The 5000-nt window shown below is 37.2% G+C and overlaps 1 protein-coding gene across 7 annotated transcripts in view; it reads left to right on the forward strand.

The window, feature by feature from the left end:
- LOC144967492 (neuron navigator 2-like) overlaps positions 1-5000 on the forward strand; it is a 129755-nt gene that overhangs the window by 71553 nt on the left and 53202 nt on the right. Inside the window, exon 1 of one of the 7 annotated variants that reach the window (XM_078904817.1) lies at positions 4095-4171. The exons of the other annotated variants lie outside the window; for them this stretch is intronic. The gene's annotated coding sequence lies outside the window, so the exon portion shown is untranslated. Of the gene's footprint in view, positions 1-4094; positions 4172-5000 lie in introns of those variants that run through there. 7 annotated transcript variants of the gene reach the window in all.

Below are 5000 nucleotides of genomic sequence, written 5' to 3' on the forward strand. Positions count from 1 at the left end.
TAGATAGATAGATAGATAGTAATAGATAGATGATAGATAGATAGATAGATAGTAGATGAGATAGATAGTAGATAATAGATGATAGATAGATAGTAGTAGTAGATAGATAGATAGATAGATAGATAGATAGATAGATAGATGATGATAGATAGTTAGATAATAGATAGATAATAGATGATAGAGGATAGATAGATAGATAGATGATAGATGATGTAGAAATGATACGTATAGAGAAACATAATGTGTAACACGTTACTAACACACTATTACAGTCAAAGCTTACTGTTGGGAAGTATTTACTACTATGATTCAAGGTGATACTTTTGGCACCCACATGACATAAGAATGATCGTAAACACACACACACAAACACCCACACCCACCCACACACACACACACACTCACACAGTGTGGGGTGTAGATAATGATGAATGAAAGGGGTGAGTAACGTATTTTGGCAGCCTCGTTGCTGGGTTGATTGATTGATGGGTGGGTTGGGTGGGTGGGTGGGTATCCCCTGGAATGAATTCAATGTGTGGGTGGGTGGGTAGGCCTGTTGGTGAATGGATGGATTGGATTGACAGGAGTTGAGTTATTGATTGATCTGTCAATCCATTGATTAACCAGTTAACTGCCGTATCCAGGAGAAGAAAAAAAAAACACGTATTTAAAAAATTTGGCCAGAAAACTCGTCCTTCAAATTTCGATCGATTTAAATGACCCTCATCTTGGCGAAAAACTCTTACACCTGGGACTTCATTCATTCATTCATTCATTCATTCATTCTTACACTCTTTCATTCATTCCTTCATTCATTCAATCACTCATTCAATCATGCAGTCGTTTGTTTATAAATTCATTCTTAACTTATAATCATTTATGAAGATTATACTCATAACCATTCTTTGAATTGTTGATTGATTTGAGGTTGCCATAAAGCGTCTCAAACTATGTCTTATGTCGGGGTTATCTCGATGCTTAAATTTTGATTTTAAACTTTTTCAATCTATTTATTAATGATATGCGTTTACGTAAAATATCAACGAGTTCTGCCCGCCAGATTAATAGTATCAACACTCAAAACTATGTGTAAGCTTATAGTTTATGTTTTTGTTGGAAAGAAGTCGATAAAAACTCTAATCGTCCTGCAGGCGGTTTAAAACAACAAGAAAAATCGGATTGACGTCAACTTCTTTCATTCTTGTATAATAATGGGAAGGCTGAAAATATTTATCTGGAGAAATGAGCATAAATAATGACTGCAGTTTTCTGATAGCGACAGGTTGTCTGAGCAAAGGGAGATAAGAATCATAAGTAAAGAAAGGTTAAAAGAACGACACAGTAATGGAATTTTATAAAAACAGGAATAGTAACAAAATGTGTGAGATAAACGAAACAAAATACCGAGTTGCTTGGCAGGTGTGAGGCGTTGAAATATGAATAGGATTTGGAAAGATTAAAAGATAGAATTCTTTTTTTTTTAATATCAAACGTAAAAGGTGAGCTGTAGTGATGGAGTGAGTGAAAGCCACCTGAGGGTCGTTTGGCTGTCGATGGAGGTAAGGAGTCTGTTCGATAGATTTATTTGGTGGTGCCGGAGGTCGTTGTAATGTCGGTGGTTGCTGTTTTGCCATTCAGGAATTTTTAAAAAGTCAAAACATATTATAGTTTGTTTTTTTAACTTTACATTCCTCTTCCTACTAACTGTGTACCGTGAAATTTATCCGGACATACTTCCAGCTTTTGACGGTTAGTGACAGTGTTGTTTGAATTTATTAATGTTGATTGTGCGATGTCGGCATTTTTGAATAGTTGGCAATGAAAATGAAATAGTTTGTAGTAACTGATTTGTTTTGATAACGTGAAAAGTTATGAATGTCGTACAACGACCGAGATATTGAGAGAGGCGGATAAAAGTAGAAGAGGAAGAGGAGGAGGAGGAGTTGAGGCGGAGAGAAATTTATGTAGTCATTCTATGGTGCTTGTGGCTATCGCTTTTACCGAGGAAAGAAAAAAGAAAGAAAAGAAAAAATTGAACTGGTACATTTATATGGGGCCGATCTTAAAATAGACCATAAAGATATAGGGCCAAAAATATGATACAAAACACAAATCAATATTAATGATAGCATTAAAAGGAGTTTCCCCTCAAAGGACGTAATCCGAGTCTTACACCCTTAATGAAAGAGGATACATTACCTGTGATAGTGTTCAATCAAATGCAACAACTCTTTAGGGAACCGATAGTACTCACTTCCCATGCTGATCCTCTCAAGTCTCGTGCTAGAATTTCGCCTAGAGCTTTGATCTTCTTGGTCTTTTTACCTGATCCACCACCTACCTCGTCAAGTTTTAGAGAGATCGGAACGTTGCGCTCCGCCCCATCCAGCTATCGTTACACACCGCCACTGCTACTGAGGTCGCGTGCGCTACAATTCATCATTTCCGAAAGGTTACAACATATGCTGTTGTACGATAATAGAACATCAAAAGAGGAAAATGATCAAGAAACTAACATGGAACGAACACTCACACACACCATTGCTTAACAGGGCGATCCTACTAGGGTAGAAAATTCCCCAAGGGATACAGAAACAGCATTATAACATGAAAGAATCTACAAGGTATCTTGCTGTATAGGGTTGAAGAACTGGATAACTCTTATACGACTTATAAACAGATAAAGAACAGAGCTGCCTACTTGAAGTTTTCAAAAATCGTAGTTTTCAACGAAAAAAAAAAAGAAAAATTAACTTTAAATAGCTTTAGAAATAAATAATTTTCCCTTAGCATGATCTAAAAAATGCTCCACAGTCCTGAATATAGGATCTAAGGAACAAAACTTTTCTTTTCAACAAGATTTATTCAGTCAAAGAAGCGAATGTTGTTTTTGTTGCTGGAGCCAAAAATTCGTATTTCTACGAAGTTTTCGTAGTACAAGGCAGGTCTGAGAGAGATTTTTAGAAAAAAAATTATTCAAATTCCAAAAGAGACGACACCGCTCCTTTAGAAAAATCTATGGACGGACGATTACTGCACAAAAGACGAGAGAATTTTTTTTTCTTTCTCCAAAACGATGTAAGCGTTACTGACAGGCTGCCAGCACCAAAAGGTACTAGAACCCTAGGGACGTAGTTCAAATCTTGTGTACTCATCCCACTCCCCCAGGTGCCAACCTACCGACCCACCTAACTGACAGGATAAGCTTCCAACAATATTGCATGAGGACTTGCCCGACTGCCAAGATAACCCAGTCACGCCTCTGCCTTGTCAGTTTAGCGGATAGAAAAAATATTATTCTTGTTTTGACTTTTGTTTTTCATATGTTGCCCAACCGTCAGTCAGGTATTATGTGCAAAGAACATTAGTCAAAATAGTAAGAATATAATAAAATGTACGTTTATATTTCGTTTTGTTTGTTTTTTTGTTGTTGTTGTTTTGTTTGGTTTTATTGGGGGGGGGGGGGGGGGGTTTGGGTCTTTTTGTTTGTTTTGCTTTGTTTTGTTTGTGTGGGTTTTTTTTTTGTTTTTTTTTTGGTTCTTTCGATGTTTTTTTAGGGGGGGGGCGCTTGTTTTTTTTTTTAATATTGTTGGTTTGTTGATGTTTTTTTCTATTAGGGGGAGAGGTAGATAAAAAGACACCTCCCCCCCCAAACCCCCCCCCCCACCCCCTCCCCCGTCCCCCTCAACAGGCATTTAATTTTGACAAGTTAAGATTAAAAAATTCAAAGTTAAGTATCAGGAACATCTCAATATAATACCATTGTGGGCTGGGACTATTGATCATTGACATTTATATGAAGTTACAGAAAATGGAATGTTAAGGGGATCGTTTGACATTTAAATGTAGCTGTGGATGCTTTCTTTTGTCTCACAATAATAATAATAATAAGATCCTGTTTAGTAATATCTATCTATAAGATATTTTATTATAGAATAGAATAGAATAGAATAGATCCTTTTAGTCACGCGGCGCAATGCGGGGCTGGCCGTTGCGATCCTTGCGCAGGCTAGTGGGACCGAAAACCCCACTCGAAGATTGTGTGAGTGAGGCGATGTCGAGATGGCGAGAGAGTAAAGTTATGGTAGGTGAGAGAGAAATTATAGTAGTAGTCTTGTCTCCTCAATCGGAGAGCAGTTTTTCTACTACAATTATTATTCGCATCGTGATTGTGTGTATAGTTTCTAATGTAGATAGATAATATATCAAATCGCCATCGTTATTGGTTATCATTAGATTATAATTGCTGTGTTTTATTTAATACGATGCTTGTCTATGGCTTGGGATTTCTAAGTGTGAAGTGATTAGAGGCGCCAGTTGCAGCTATTGTGTCAGTTAAATAAATGAATGATCGTTTGTTAATTGTTTATTACAAGTTTGAAATTTTCGTTAATATTGGAGGAGTTTATGAATGAGATAATAATAATGATAAAACGAGGTGTTCGTGGAAATTTTATAAGAAACATTTTGATCATATTATTATTATAATTAAAATTCTAGCGGACGTGATTGGGAACATAGAGTTTACTACTACTACTACTACTACTACTACTACTACTACTACTACTACTACTACTACTACTACGACTACTGCTGCTGCTGCTACCACCACCGCCGCCGCTGCTACTACTACTACTACTACTACTACTACTACTACTACTACTACTACTACTACTACCACCACCACCACCACCATCACCACCACTACTACTACTACTACTACTACTACTACTACTACTACTACTACTACTACTACTACTACTACACACACACCACCACCACCACCACCACACCACCACCACCACCACCACACACACACTACTACTACTACCTACTACTACTACTACTACTACTACTACTACTACTACTCCTACTACTCCTACTACTACTACTACTACTACTACTACTACTACTACTACTACTACTACTACTACTACTAAAATGACTACTATCTCTGCTGCTATTCTCTCTCCTCCTCCACCACCGCCGCCTCCTCCTCT

The sequence above is a fragment of the Berghia stephanieae genome, chromosome 3 (assembly GCF_034508935.2).
Source record: "Berghia stephanieae isolate SIO BIC M18660-M18661 chromosome 3, UCSD_Bste_1.3, whole genome shotgun sequence".
Taxonomy (NCBI): domain Eukaryota; kingdom Metazoa; phylum Mollusca; class Gastropoda; order Nudibranchia; family Aeolidiidae; genus Berghia; species Berghia stephanieae.